The sequence below is a fragment of the Podarcis liolepis genome (assembly GCF_965112155.1).
Source record: "Podarcis liolepis genome assembly, chromosome: Z".
Classification (NCBI taxonomy): Eukaryota; Metazoa; Chordata; class Lepidosauria; order Squamata; family Lacertidae; genus Podarcis; species Podarcis liolepis.
Genome location: NC_139570.1, coordinates 24,854,950 through 24,871,436, shown reverse-complemented (window position 1 = coordinate 24,871,436; position 16,487 = coordinate 24,854,950). Strand labels below are relative to the sequence as shown.

Here is a 16,487-nt window from a genome sequence, read left to right as displayed (position 1 = left end):
CAGAGTTCCCTGGCAAAAAGGGAACCCTAACCCTAACCCTGCCCCCTAACTAGAGCTACAATTCCCAGAGTTCCCTGGCAAGAAGGGAACCCTAACCCTGCCCCCTAACTAGAGCTACAATTCCCAGAGTTCCCTGGTAAAAAGGGAACCCTAACCCTAACCCTGCCCCCTAACTAGAGCTACAATTCCCAGAGTTCCCTGGCATGAAGGGAACCCTACCCCCACCCCCACCCTACCCCTAATCCTAATCCTAATCCTAATACTTAACCACCGTAACAAGTCTCCGTCCCCTTAACCACCTACAGTTCCCAGAATCCCTGAGGGGAAGCCATGCCTGTTTAAAGTGACTTCATAGCAGTTCAGTGGTGCACCTAATGTGGCCTAATGTTCCCTCCCTCATTTTCTTCTCTCTCCCCACTGCCCCATCACTTGCAATGCAGATGTCCGCCTGCAGTCTCCCTTCAAGGCTCCTTCTCTCAAGTTTGGCCACAGCCTTGTCCATTCCTCACTGCCAGTATTTCACGTTAACTTCTCCGATGTAAATAGGGATGTCCTGCGGTTCTCTTGATGACTTTGAGGACTGGACTTGGGGAAAACCTCACCGGCTCCAGACATCCCTGTAAGGCAAAGGCAAGCAGGTGAGTGGGGTGGCCAACACCCGACAGCGTCCCCCCAGATTCCTCCTCTGTTTGGCTGCCTGTTAACAAACAAGGCTTCCAAACCAGTTTGCACCCATCTCAGCCAGCGTAGCCTCGCAACATCCACTAGCCTGAATGCAAATTCTTCCGACAACCATCCACCAGCTGCAACCTCATCAGGTCCATTGCCAGACATCAACCAGCTTCAGAGCTGAGTGTCAGTCACCTTCAAATAGCGATCCCACCATCAAGTAATCTTTGTACTTGCCTTCTCCTTGCTCCACAGCATCCCAGCACCAGGCAATTGCCTCCTTCCGCTTGCCAGCTTGCCACCACGGGACAGGAGACCACCTGGGCTGAGTGCCACCGAGCTGCCCATTTCTCTCTGGGGAGGGCAACTGCTGAGACTTGCGCCTTGGCCCACATTTATACCCGCTCAGCAGGCAAATGTTTTTGTCACATCACAATCAACCCACGGACAATGGCAGCAGCTGGGGAGGCATCACCATCACTCCCTCAGCCCTCACAATGGTGAGCACAGCTCAGCAGCCAAAACACACACACACACACACACACACACACACAAGTTGTGCCAATATCTGTGAAGGCCACACCAGAAACCCAAAGGGGCAGGAGGGGGACATTTTTCGGCCCAGTGGTTACATTTCCCTCCACACAACACTAGTCCAATACACAAATGAACAGAGCAATGAAAGCAAGCCTTATCTTTGCACAGGAAGCTGTTCAAGGAATGACATGCAGAGAGAAAGTTAGCATCTCAGGAAAAAATCACTTTTTCATCTGTCAATCAATCAATCATTTATTGTATTTGACTAAAACCCATTATAAATCCAGTTACAAAAGCACCAAACCCAATGACCCAAACTATGGCTCCAACATTCGGGGGGGGGGGGGGAGCCAGGCGGATGCCATGTGAAATGAGCGATATGTCAAGTGATGGATACATACTACCTCCAGGTTCAGAGGCGGCATATTTCTGCATATCAGTTCCTGAGAATCATGAGGGCTGCTGTGGTCAGATTCTGCTTGCCGTTTTTGCACAGGCATCTGTGAGAATGGGATGCTGAACTTGGGCCACTGGCCTGATCCAGGCAGCTTTCTTAGGTTACAAAGGAAGACTTCCAAGAGAATACTTTTAATGTAGCACTCCAAGAAATGCTGCAAGTTTCAGAAAGTCAAATAATGCACTCCAAAATCAGAAATTTTGAAACTATTTCAGCACTGTGTCATTTTACTTCCCCCCTGCATCTTTTGCCCAGTAGAACCCCAGACCATGTTTTAATCTTTAATCAATAGTGTATCTTGCCTTCTGGGAGTGTGAATCAGATGTGCAAACTGCAAATGCAGCAAGAACAGCTGCTGGGAGGCTTGGCTAGTTTTGGATAAGAGCAGCGAAGAAGTCTTTGCTTCCTGGGAGAAGTTATTTCTCCATTAACTGAATGTTACTCAGAGTTTTCATATGCTCGATGGTACCTTTCTGAGTAGGTCCTTCCTTCCTTCCTTCCTTCCTTCCTTCCTTCCTTCCTTCCTTCCTTCCTTCCTCTCTCTCGCTCTCTTTCTTTGTGTGTGCATATGAGAGAGAGAGAGAGAGAGAGAGAGAGAGAGGGAGTGCACAGATGGAAATATGTCAGAGGGAGGGGGTATTGTTTGAAGTTTCTTGATTATTTCACTCAAGCGAATGTCCACATTTGCCTCTGTTTTAACTGCAGCTCCTGATATTATTTTGGTTTTTAACCAGGGCCACATTCCCTTTCAGGCAATCTTCAAACAGCCACCAAACAAACAAACAAACAAACAAACAAATTTGTGTACCTGTATTCATCTGTAGTTCTCAGGGTGGTTCATAGCATATAAATAAGAGATAAAAACACAAAATAAATGCCTGTACAGTAGTGGGTGGGGCCGAGGCAAAAGGGGGTGGAACTACTAACATAGATCTTAATGTGTATTGGAGGCTAATTTCTGCACATGCTTACTCACCCTTCTCTGTCCTCCATCCAGACAAGTAAGAGGCCTAAATCAGACTTCCAGGACACCTTTCAGTCAGGCAAACATACTCAGGAACACATATTCCTTTAATAATGGAATCGCTCCCACAGAACTTACAAGTGCACCTCCACAACTTTGCTTTAGGTACAGTAAGGGGGTGATTTTAGTAACAATTTTAACATACTGTGGAGGAGTCATATGTAGTGGCTGCATTGAAATGAGCACTATTGTGCGCATGCCCAACTTGTGGGCTTCCCAGAGGCATCTAGGTGGCCGTTGTTGAAACAGAACACTGAACCAGATCGGTCTCTAGTCTGATCAGGCAGGGATCTTTTCTTATGTTTTGTAAATCTTCATATTATTGCTGTCAAAATGTAACCAACAATGTGCAACCCTGTTATGGAGAAGCATCATTTGAACTCTTTGGGCATCTTTTCTTCATGAGAATAGGGAAACTGTTGTTGGAACTCACTCTAAAGTGTGCATTATGTCAGTGTAAAGCAGCCTAACTGGCTTCAGTGCCAGCCCATTGCCTTACTTTGAGCCATGTCTTACCAACAATCTCTTTCCAGTAAGTGTGCTTGTCCCCATAAAGTCAAAGAATTCAATAGAAGCAGAGAAGGGGGTGCTGGATACTGACCCCCCCTTGCCGCTTCTGTTGGAAAAGGGGTGTGGTTTAAACAGCCTGGTCACCACGCCCCTTCCCATTGCCCCCTGCTCCTTTCCCTGCAAGGGTTCAGGTGAGTGCAAAACGCCTTGGGGTGCAGCAAGCTTTGGGGAGGGGCTGGGGGAGGATGCAATGCTAGGGATGTAATTCCTAGGGAAAGAAAGTGCCCACGTGTTCAGTTATGGAAAACTTAATAAATATTTCATACAAAAATAAATAAATAAATAAATAAATAAAATACTCAATGACCTGCCTTTCAAGTAAGTAGAAATGAAGCAGCTGGTTGCCATGGTGAAATTATGATGACACTGTTACTCTGTAGTGGCAGTGCTGAAATCCTAAATCAGATTCAAGGGGGGGATTTCCCCCCAAGGCCAAGCCTACCAGCTAACAGTGACCTTAAGTTTTCCAGTAAAACATGAAATGGTGCACACGCTACATCTTGTTTGTGCGCTTATCAGGCATGTCCAAGGTCCATTTTGGGGGCCTAATCCAGCCCACCAGTCAGTTTAATCTGGCCCCTGTGGCAGTTTATTTCCTGGGGTAAAACCCTAAAAAAGGGGCTGTTTTGGCGGCCCTCACGGCCCTTCACTTCATCAAATCTGGCCCTCTTTGAAAAAAGATTTTTTTAAAAAAAATTTATTGGGTTTTCAAATTTTATACAAAACACAACACAGACACAAAGACACAGACACAAACATGCATAATTTCAGAAACTTACTTTCTTAACCACTTTCCCTGACTTCCCCACACCTCCCCCTCATACATCCCAATTCCAATAGTTAACTCAGCAAGTTCTTATTAACCAGATTTAGCTTAAACCTCAATTAATTCGTAATACTAATCTTTTACGTCTTTTCCTAAAGTCGACCCAAGTTCCCTTCCACAGATTTCCCACTTTTATAGTAATTACTAAACATACTTAGAAATAAGAGAACAACATAAAATTGTACACCCTTTGGATTCAAAAACTCTCCCTCCCCCCTCCCCGGTTTCAATCCCCAAAATATGTCCATAATATCAGTTCTTAGCCTGGATTCCTCACGTCCGAGGCCTTCAAATCTCTCTCAATCCCTCTCTGCCGGTTTTGTTGATAGCCCTTTATATTGGTCATCAAGTCTCGGAGGAGCTCTATCCCAGCAAACTCCATGTTACTTCCAACCAGTCCTCCATTTTCAAAAGCGGAGCCCAAATCATGTTTCTTGCTTCTTTTGAGTCCAAATGTCCCAAAAGCTCCAACTTTTATCTTGGTCAGATTTGTAATCCATATTTCTTCCGATCTCCCCATGAAGAGATCACTCCATTCTTCATTCTTAATTTCAGTCCAAATTCTCAATGTCCAAATCTTGTTTTCCTTGTAATTCTTTTTTGTAGGCCTCTGGTTGTCCCTTTCCACCTGCAACACTTCAGCTCCTCCTTCCCACTCCTCTAAATTTGCAGATATCCTCTTTGAAAAAAGATTGGACAGGGTTACAGTCAAAGAGTTCGAGAGAAGCAGAGAAGCGGGTGCTGGATGTCCAGAGTTTCATTCTCTCCCGTGCTGCAGTGTGTGTGTGACTACTGGATCACATACTCTGTGTGTTGACGTTCCATTCTTTGGAAGAGAGGGAACAGAAGGAACTGTGCGCCACTTCCGTCTTCTTTGTTCTGTGTTCTGTTGTTCTCTCTCGGACGGCCCACCCCCCATGGTGCTTCCCTTGGAAAAGGGGTGTGGTTTAAGCAGCCCGGTTGCCCCACCCTTTCCCATTGTGCCCTGTCCCTTTCCCTGCAAGGGTTCAGGTGAGTGCAAAATGCCTACTATAAACGCATGCAGAAAGACAAACGCATTTTACCACCCTCCTCCCATGTTAATCACAACACTATACAACACGATACAATAAAAATACGTTTATTGGCATTTCAAGTTAAGACCTTCCAAAATGGCTTGAGATACAAAGTCTTTCTTCTTTCTGTTTCCTGTTTCCGAGAGATCTGAATTGGGAAATCCTTTCGATTCTTCATTAATAAGAGGCAGTGGGGTGAGGGAGGCCATGGCCACATCCACACCATTTAATGCGCTATGAAGCCGCTTTAAACACTCATGGCTTAAACACCCCCAAAGACTCTGGGAGCTATAGTTGGAAAAGGGTGCCAAGAGTTGTTAGGGGGCCCCGTTCCCTGCCAAGAAGGGAACCCTACCTCTACCCCTACCCCCACCCCTACCCCTGACGCTAACCCTAACGCTAACCCTTAAGCCTTAACTACAGCTACAATTCCCAGAGTTCCCTGGCAAGAAGGGAACCCTAACCCTGTCCCCTAACTACAGCTACAATTCCCAGAGTTCCCTGGCATGAAGGGAACCCTAACCCTGCCCCCTAACTACAGCTACAATTCCCAGAGTTCCCTGGCAAAAAGGGAACCCTAACCCTGCCCCCTAACTAGAGCTACAATTCCCAGAGTTCCCTGGCATGAAGGGAACCCTACCCCCACCCCCACCCTACCCCTAATCCTAATCCTAATACTTAACCACCGTAACAAGTCTCCGTCCCCTTAACCACCTACAGTTCCCAGAATCCCTGAGGGGAAGCCATGCCTGTTTAAAGTGACTTCATAGCAGTTCAGTGGTGCACCTAATGTGGCCTAATGTTCCCTCCCTCATTTTCTTCTCTCTCCCCACTGCCCCATCACTTGCAATGCAGCAGATGTCCGCCTGCAGTCTCCCTTCAAGGCTCCTTCTCTCAAGTTTGGCCACAGCCTTGTCCATTCCATTACGGTTTCCTGTTTCCGAGAGATCTGAATTGGGAAATCCTTTCGATTCTTCATTAATAAGAGGCAGTGGGGTGAGGGAGGCCAGGGCCACATCCACACCATTTAACGCGCTATGAAGCCGCTTTAAACACTCATGGCTTAAACACCCCCAAAGACTCTGGGAACTATAGTTGGAAAAGGGTGCCAAGAGTTGTTAGGGGACCCCGTTCCCTGCCAAGAAGGGAACCCTACCTCTACCCCTACCCCCACCCCCACCCCCACCCCTACCCCGACGCTAACCCTAACTCTAATGCTAACGCTAAAGCCTTAACTAGTGCTACAATTCCCAGAGTTCCCTGGCAAAAAGGGAACCCTAACCCTAACCCTGCCCCCTAACTAGAGCTACAATTCCCAGAGTTCCCTGGCAAGAAGGGAACCCTAACCCTGCCCCCTAACTAGAGCTACAATTCCCAGAGTTCCCTGGTAAAAAGGGAACCCTAACCCTAACCCTGCCCCCTAACTAGAGCTACAATTCCCAGAGTTCCCTGGCATGAAGGGAACCCTACCCCCACCCCCACCCTACCCCTAATCCTAATCCTAATCCTAATACTTAACCACCGTAACAAGTCTCCGTCCCCTTAACCACCTACAGTTCCCAGAATCCCTGAGGGGAAGCCATGCCTGTTTAAAGTGACTTCATAGCAGTTCAGTGGTGCACCTAATGTGGCCTAATGTTCCCTCCCTCATTTTCTTCTCTCTCCCCACTGCCCCATCACTTGCAATGCAGATGTCCGCCTGCAGTCTCCCTTCAAGGCTCCTTCTCTCAAGTTTGGCCACAGCCTTGTCCATTCCTCACTGCCAGTATTTCACGTTAACTTCTCCGATGTAAATAGGGATGTCCTGCGGTTCTCTTGATGACTTTGAGGACTGGACTTGGGGAAAACCTCACCGGCTCCAGACATCCCTGTAAGGCAAAGGCAAGCAGGTGAGTGGGGTGGCCAACACCCGACAGCGTCCCCCCAGATTCCTCCTCTGTTTGGCTGCCTGTTAACAAACAAGGCTTCCAAACCAGTTTGCACCCATCTCAGCCAGCGTAGCCTCGCAACATCCACTAGCCTGAATGCAAATTCTTCCGACAACCATCCACCAGCTGCAACCTCATCAGGTCCATTGCCAGACATCAACCAGCTTCAGAGCTGAGTGTCAGTCACCTTCAAATAGCGATCCCACCATCAAGTAATCTTTGTACTTGCCTTCTCCTTGCTCCACAGCATCCCAGCACCGGGCAATTGCCTCCTTCCGCTTGCCAGCTTGCCACCACGGGACAGGAGACCACCTGGGCTGAGTGCCACCGAGCTGCCCATTTCTCTCTGGGGAGGGCAACTGCTGAGACTTGCGCCTTGGCCCACATTTATACCCGCTCAGCAGGCAAATGTTTTTGTCACATCACAATCAACCCACGGACAATGGCAGCACCTGGGGAGGCATCACCATCACTCCCTCAGCCCTCACAATGGTGAGCACAGCTCAGCAGCCAAAACACACACACACACACACACACACAAGTTGTGCCAATATCTGTGAAGGCCACACCAGAAACCCAAAGGGGCAGGAGGGGGACATTTTTTGGCCCAGTGGTTACATTTCCCTCCACACAACACTAGTCCAATACACAAATGAACAGAGCAATGAAAGCAAGCCTTATCTTTGCACAGGAAGCTGTTCAAGGAATGACATGCAGAGAGAAAGTTAGCATCTCAGGAAAAAATCACTTTTTCATCAGTCAATCAATCAATCATTTATTGTATTTGACTAAAACCCATTATAAATCCAGTTACAAAAGCACCAAACCCAATGACCCAAACTATGGCTCCAACATTCGGGGGGGGGGGGGAGCCAGGCGGATGCCATGTGAAATGAGCGATATGTCAAGTGATGGATACATACTACCTCCAGGTTCAGAGGCGGCATATTTCTGCATATCAGTTCCTGAGAATCATGAGGGCTGCTGTGGTCAGATTCTGCTTGCCGTTTTTGCACAGGCATCTGTGAGAATGGGATGCTGAACTTGGGCCACTGGCCTGATCCAGGCAGCTTTCTTAGGTTACAAAGGAAGACTTCCAAGAGAATACTTTTAATGTAGCACTCCAAGAAATGCTGCAAGTTTCAGAAAGTCAAATAATGCACTCCAAAATCAGAAATTTTGAAACTATTTCAGCACTGTGTCATTTTACTTTCCCCCTGCATCTTTTGCCCAGTAGAACCCCAGACCATGTTTTAATCTTTAATCAATAGTGTATCTTGCCTTCTGGGAGTGTGAATCAGATGTGCAAACTGCAAATGCAGCAAGAACAGCTGCTGGGAGGCTTGGCTAGTTTTGGATAAGAGCAGCGAAGAAGTCTTTGCTTCCTGGGAGAAGTTATTTCTCCATTAACTGAATGTTACTCAGAGTTTTCATATGCTCGATGGTACCTTTCTGAGTAGGTCCTTCCTTCCTTCCTTCCTTCCTTCCTTCCTTCCTTCCTTCCTTCCTTCCTTCCTTCCTCTCTCTCGCTCTCTTTCTTTGTGTGTGCATATGAGAGAGAGAGAGGGAGTGCACAGATGGAAATATGTCAGAGGGAGGGGGTATTGTTTGAAGTTTCTTGATTATTTCACTCAAGCGAATGTCCACATTTGCCTCTGTTTTAACTGCAGCTCCTGATATTATTTTGGTTTTTAACCAGGGCCACATTCCCTTTCAGGCAATCTTCAAACAGCCACCAAACAAACAAACAAACAAACAAACAAATTTGTGTACCTGTATTCATCTGTAGTTCTCAGGGTGGTTCATAGCATATAAATAAGAGATAAAAACACAAAATAAATGCCTGTACAGTAGTGGGTGGGGCCGAGGCAAAAGGGGGTGGAACTACTAACATAGATCTTAATGTGTATTGGAGGCTAATTTCTGCACATGCTTACTCACCCTTCTCTGTCCTCCATCCAGACAAGTAAGAGGCCTAAATCAGACTTCCAGGACACCTTTCAGTCAGGCAAACATACTCAGGAACACATATTCCTTTAATAATGGAATCGCTCCCACAGAACTTACAAGTGCACCTCCACAACTTTGCTTTAGGTACAGTAAGGGGGTGATTTTAGTAACAATTTTAACATACTGTGGAGGAGTCATATGTAGTGGCTGCATTGAAATGAGCACTATTGTGCGCATGCCCAACTTGTGGGCTTCCCAGAGGCATCTAGGTGGCCGTTGTTGAAACAGAACACTGAACCAGATCGGTCTCTAGTCTGATCAGGCAGGGATCTTTTCTTATGTTTTGTAAATCTTCATATTATTGCTGTCAAAATGTAACCAACAATGTGCAACCCTGTTATGGAGAAGCATCATTTGAACTCTTTGGGCATCTTTTCTTCATGAGAATAGGGAAACTGTTGTTGGAACTCACTCTAAAGTGTGCATTATGTCAGTGTAAAGCAGCCTAACTGGCTTCAGTGCCAGCCCATTGCCTTACTTTGAGCCATGTCTTACCAACAATCTCTTTCCAGTAATTGTGCTTGTCCCCATAAAGTGAAAGAATTCAATAGAAGCAGAGAAGGGGGTGCTGGATACTGACCCCCCCTTGCCGCTTCTGTTGGAAAAGGGGTGTGGTTTAAACAGCCTGGTCACCACGCCCCTTCCCATTGCCCCCTGCTCCTTTCCCTGCAAGGGTTCAGGTGAGTGCAAAACGCCTTGGTGTGCAGCAAGCTTTGGGGAGGGGCTGGGGGAGGATGCAATGCTAGGGATGTAATTCCTAGGGAAAGAAAGTGCCCACGTGTTCAGTTATGGAAAACTTAATAAATATTTCATACAAAAATAAATAAATAAATAAATAAAATACTCAATGACCTGCCTTTCAAGTAAGTAGAAATGAAGCAGCTGGTTGCCATGGTGAAATTATGATGACACTGTTACTCTGTAGTGGCAGTGCTGAAATCCTAAATCAGATTCAAGGGGGGGATTTCCCCCCAAGGCCAAGCCTACCAGCTAACAGTGACCTTAAGTTTTCCAGTAAAACATGAAATGGTGCACACGCTACATCTTGTTTGTGCGCTTATCAGGCATGTCCAAGGTCCATTTTGGGGGCCTAATCCAGCCCACCAGTCAGTTTAATCTGGCCCCTGTGGCAGTTTATTTCCTGGGGTAAAACCCTAAAAAAGGGGCTGTTTTGGCGGCCCTCACGGCCCTTCACTTCATCAAATCTGGCCCTCTTTGAAAAAAGATTTTTTTAAAAAAAATTTATTGGGTTTTCAAATTTTATACAAAACACAACACAGACACAAAGACACAGACACAAACATGCATAATTTCAGAATCTTACTTTCTTAACCACTTTCCCTGACTTCCCCACACCTCCCCCTCATACATCCCAATTCCAATAGTTAACTCAGCAAGTTCTTATTAACCAGATTTAGCTTAAACCTCAATTAATTCGTAATACTAATCTTTTACGTCTTTTCCTAAAGTCGACCCAAGTTCCCTTCCACAGATTTCCCACTTTTATAGTAATTACTAAACATACTTAGAAATAAGAGAACAACATAAAATTGTACACCCTTTGGATTCAAAAACTCTCCCTCCCCCCTCCCCGGTTTCAATCCCCAAAATATGTCCATAATATCAGTTCTTAGCCTGGATTCCTCACGTCCGAGGCCTTCAAATCTCTCTCAATCCCTCTCTGCCGGTTTTGTTGATAGCCCTTTATATTGGTCATCAAGTCTCGGAGGAGCTCTATCCCAGCAAACTCCATGTTACTTCCAACCAGTCCTCCATTTTCAAAAGCGGAGCCCAAATCATGTTTCTTGCTTCTTTTGAGTCCAAATGTCCCAAAAGCTCCAACTTTTATCTTGGTCAAATTTGTAATCCATATTTCTTCCGATCTCCCCATGAAGAGATCACTCCATTCTTCATTCTTAATTTCAGTCCAAATTCTCAATGTCCAAATCTTGTTTTCCTTGTAATTCTTTTTTGTAGGCCTCTGGTTGTCCCTTTCCACCTGCAACACTTCAGCTCCTCCTTCCCACTCCTCTAAATTTGCAGATATCCTCTTTGAAAAAAGATTGGACAGGGTTACAGTCAAAGAGTTCGAGAGAAGCAGAGAAGCGGGTGCTGGATGTCCAGAGTTTCATTCTCTCCCGTGCTGCAGTGTGTGTGTGACTACTGGATCACATACTCTGTGTGTTGACGTTCCATTCTTTGGAAGAGAGGGAACAGAAGGAACTGTGCGCCACTTCCGTCTTCTTTGTTCTGTGTTCTGTTGTTCTCTCTCGGACGGCCCACCCCCCATGGTGCTTCCCTTGGAAAAGGGGTGTGGTTTAAGCAGCCCGGTTGCCCCACCCTTTCCCATTGTGCCCTGTCCCTTTCCCTGCAAGGGTTCAGGTGAGTGCAAAATGCCTACTATAAACGCATGCAGAAAGACAAACGCATTTTACCACCCTCCTCCCATGTTAATCACAACACTATACAACACGATACAATAAAAATACGTTTATTGGCATTTCAAGTTAAGACCTTCCAAAATGGCTTGAGATACAAAGTCTTTCTTCTTTCTGTTTCCTGTTTCCGAGAGATCTGAATTGGGAAATCCTTTCGATTCTTCATTAATAAGAGGCAGTGGGGTGAGGGAGGCCATGGCCACATCCACACCATTTAATGCGCTATGAAGCCGCTTTAAACACTCATGGCTTAAACACCCCCAAAGACTCTGGGAGCTATAGTTGGAAAAGGGTGCCAAGAGTTGTTAGGGGGCCCCGTTCCCTGCCAAGAAGGGAACCCTACCTCTACCCCTACCCCCACCCCTACCCCTGACGCTAACCCTAACGCTAACCCTTAAGCCTTAACTACAGCTACAATTCCCAGAGTTCCCTGGCAAGAAGGGAACCCTAACCCTGTCCCCTAACTACAGCTACAATTCCCAGAGTTCCCTGGCATGAAGGGAACCCTAACCCTGCCCCCTAACTACAGCTACAATTCCCAGAGTTCCCTGGCAAAAAGGGAACCCTAACCCTGCCCCCTAACTAGAGCTACAATTCCCAGAGTTCCCTGGCATGAAGGGAACCCTACCCCCACCCCCACCCTACCCCTAATCCTAATCCTTAACCACCGTAACAAGTCTCCGTCCCCTTAACCACCTACAGTTCCCAGAATCCCTGAGGGGAAGCCATGCCTGTTTAAAGTGACTTCATAGCAGTTCAGTGGTGCACCTAATGTGGCCTAATGTTCCCTCCCTCATTTTCTTCTCTCTCCCCACTGCCCCATCACTTGCAATGCAGCAGATGTCCGCCTGCAGTCTCCCTTCAAGGCTCCTTCTCTCAAGTTTGGCCACAGCCTTGTCCATTCCATTACGGTTTCCTGTTTCCGAGAGATCTGAATTGGGAAATCCTTTCGATTCTTCATTAATAAGAGGCAGTGGGGTGAGGGAGGCCAGGGCCACATCCACACCATTTAACGCGCTATGAAGCCGCTTTAAACACTCATGGCTTAAACACCCCCAAAGACTCTGGGAGCTATAGTTGGAAAAGAGTGCCAAGAGTTGTTAGGGGACCCCGTTCCCTGCCAAGAAGGGAACCCTACCTCTACCCCTACCCCCACCCCTACCCCTGACGCTAACCCTAACTCTAACGCTAACGCTAAAGCCTTAACTAGTGCTACAATTCCCAGAGTTCCCTGGCAAAAAGGGAACCCTAACCCTAACCCTGCCCCCTAACTAGAGCTACAATTCCCAGAGTTCCCTGGCAAGAAGGGAACCCTAATCCTGCCCCCTAACTAGAGCTACAATTCCCAGAGTTCCCTGGTAAAAAGGGAACCCTAACCCTAACCCTGCCCCCTAACTAGAGCTACAATTCCCAGAGTTCCCTGCCAAGGGAACCCCAACCCTACCCCTGCCCCTGACGCTAACCCTAACTCTAACCCTTAACTAGAGGTACAAGAAGGGAACACTACCCCCACCACCACCACCCCTACCCCTAATCCTAATCCTAATACTTAACCACTGTAACAAGTCTCCGTCCCCTTAACCACCTACAGTTCCCAGAATCCCTGAGGGGAAGCCATGCCTGTTTAAAGTGACTTCATAGCAGTTCAGTGGTGCACCTAATGTGGCCTAATGTTCCCTCCCTCATTTTCTTCTCTCTCCCCACTGCCCCATCACTTGCAATGCAGCAGATGTCCGCCTGCAGTCTCCCTTCAAGGCTCCTTCTCTCAAGTTTGGCCACAGCCTTGTCCATTCCTCACTGCCAGTATTTCACGTTAACTTCTCCGATGTAAATAGGGATGTCCTGCGGTTCTCTTGATGACTTTGAGGACTGGACTTGGGGAAAACCTCACCGGCTCCAGACATCCCTGTAAGGCAAAGGCAAACAGGTGAGTGGGATGGCCAACACCCGACAGCGTCCCCCCAGATTCCTCCTCTGTTTGGCTGCCTGTTAACAAACAAGGCTTCCAAACCAGTTTGCACCCATCTCAGCCAGCGTAGCCTCGCAACATCCACTAGCCTGAATGCAAATTCTTCCGACAACCATCCACCAGCTGCAACCTCATCAGGTCCATTGCCAGACATCAACCAGCTTCAGAGCTGAGTGTCAGTCACCTTCAAGTAGCGATCCCACCATCAAGTAATCTTTGTACTTGCCTTCTCCTTGCTCCACAGCATCCCAGCACCGGGCAATTGCCTCCTTCCGCTTGCCAGCTTGCCACCACGGGACAGGAGACCACCTGGGCTGAGTGCCACCGAGCTGCCCATTTCTCTCTGGGGAGGGCAACTGCTGAGACTTGCGCCTTGGCCCACATTTATACCCGCTCAGCAGGCAAATGTTTTTGTCACATCACAATCAACCCACGGACAATGGCAGCAGCTGGGGAGGCATCACCATCACTCCCTCAGCCCTCACAATGGTGAGCACAGCTCAGCAGCCAAAACACACACACACACACACACACACACAAGTTGTGCCAATATCTGTGAAGGCCACACCAGAAACCCAAAGGGGCAGGAGGGGGACATTTTTCGGCCCAGTGGTTACATTTCCCTCCACACAACACTAGTCCAATACACAAATGAACAGAGCAATGAAAGCAAGCCTTATCTTTGCATAGGAAGCTGTTCAAGGAATGACATGCAGAGAGAAAGTTAGCATCTCAGGAAAAAATCACTTTTTCATCAGTCAATCAATCAATCAATCATTTATTGTATTTGACTAAAACCCATTATAAATCCAGTTACAAAAGCACCAAACCCAATGACCCAAACTATGGCTCCAACATTCGGGGGGGGGGGGGGAGCCAGGCCGATGCCATGTGAAATGAGCGATATGTCAAGTGATGGATACATACTACCTCCAGGTTCAGAGGCGGCATATTTCTGCATATCAGTTCCTGAGAATCACGAGGGCTGCTGTGGTCAGATTCTGTTTGCAGTTTTTGCACAGGCATCTGTGAGAATGGGATGCTGAACTTGGGCCACTGGCCTGATCCAGGCAGCTTTCTTAGGTTACAAAGGAAGACTTCCAAGAGAATACTTTTAATGTAGCACTCCAAGAAATGCTGCAAGTTTCAGAAAGTCAAATAATGCACTCCAAAATCAGAAATTTTGAAACCATTTCAGCACTGTGCCATTTTACTTTCCCCCTGCATCTTTTGCCCAGTAGAACCCCCCTCTCTCCCCCCTCCACATTTAATAGTTGGCACCCCTGCCCCCCACCCCAAGAGAAGATCTCACTCTTATCCGACCCGGGGAAGCGAAAGGGGGGCTGTTGCGCCGTGTCTGCCGCTCGCCTGACAGCAGCAAGGTCTCCCTTCCAAGCGCTGCCCTCAACGCGGAAATGCGCGCAGCGGATACGCGCAAGCGAGCTCTCCAGTTCAGGCTGCCCGCTACTCGCAGCCTTGCCCCGATAGGGCCGCTCTCGGCCCGCCTCCCTTCCCTCCCCTTCACCGGCAGAGACCGGTTTGGGCCGAAAAGAAGCCGCCCGCTCCCTCTGCACCACGCGCGCCTGTTCCCCGGCAGCGCAGCGGGCCGAAAGCGAAGTGGCTTCAGCTGCAGCCCCGTTTAAAACAAACAAAAACGCCGAGCGGCTTCCTGATTGGCTGCATGGTCGGGTCAGATGGTGGTGCGTGTTTTCCACCTAGCAATTTCTTCTTTGACGTTTCGAATGGAAACAGAAGGGGAGGAGAGACAGTGGCTGGAGGAGGAGAAAAGGGGATGGCCGTGGGGTGTGATGATGATGATGATGATGATGGGGGGGGGAAGAGTGCAGAGCGATCTCCTTCTAAAGCTCTTTTTTTCCTCTTCCTCCTCCCCTTCACTGAAACATGGTGTGGTCCAAACCAGCGGCGGCACTCTGCTGGAGGGGCGCCCGAGATTATTGGGGGGGCAGAGCCCCCCCAAACGAATTTTTGAGGGGGCTCGGGCCCCCTCAGGCCCCATGGAGTCGGCGCCTATGATAAGGAAGTTTTTCTATGAAAGCCACCATTGTGATATATCAGAGGTAGGTTCATAAGGGCTAAGGTGGCACTGCTGCGCCAATCTCAGTTCCTTTCCTTCTTACAACCAACCCAGGAGGTAGTGGAACTACGTAGTTGTTACCTTCCTCTTTTTCAGTCTCAGCGCTGCCCTTGTAGAATTCAGCAGGGAGGTGGATGGGACAAAAACAGAATCAATCGGCTCTACCTGTCTTTGACTCTGGCTCCACCTCTTGTTGCCCTGCCTCCCTTTCCTCCCTACCATGATCAAGGGGCATTTGCCACCGCTAATGTGATGTAGTGGAAACTAGGATTCAAATCCCCACCGGCTCACTGTGTTGCGCCTCTGACAGTCAACCTAACCTACCACACAGGGTTATCGCGCGGATAAAACGGGGAGTGGGAAAACCGAAGAGCATGAGACCCTTAGTCTTGGGGCCGTGGGTTTAAACCCCCCTTTGGGCGAAAGATTCCTGCAGAGGCAGCGCAGGGGAAGAGATTGTTTGATCCTCGTGGTCCCTTCCAACCATTCTAGGACTCTATAATGATACATACATCATACTGAGCTCATGGAAGGAAACGTCTGATATAAAAGTAACAAATATTCGGGCATCCTTCATGGCGATCCTGTAACTGCAGTTCCCAGGATTCTTTGAGGGGTGAAGCAATGTGCTTTAATGACCCAGTGTGTACACAGCCTTGCTTCTATGCAATAATAATAATAATAATAATAATAATAATAATAATAATAATATCCAATCCTATTTATATGGTAAATCACGAAGGGGCTTTCGCTTTCTTAGGGGGGTAGCTGCACATTATCACCACCATCTAACACCAACAATACAAGCTTCACACCAAAAACGAGAATGGCAGTGCACGCTCCTCCCTTACCCTCGGGCAGTCAATCAAGACCTATCAGGCAACAGGGAGACCCTCCACTCCCCCTCCT

General features: G+C 47.8%; 1 long non-coding RNA gene across 1 annotated transcript in view; it reads right to left on the bottom strand.

The window, feature by feature from the left end:
• Positions 1-16,482, bottom strand: part of LOC310698417 — a 37,042-nt gene extending 20,560 nt beyond the window's left edge. Inside the window, exon 1 of the long non-coding RNA XR_014521517.1 lies at positions 16,394-16,482. This is a non-coding gene — a long non-coding RNA (uncharacterized lncRNA). The remainder of the gene's footprint in view (positions 1-16,393) is intronic.
• Between the last annotated feature and the right edge of the window lie 5 nt (positions 16,483-16,487).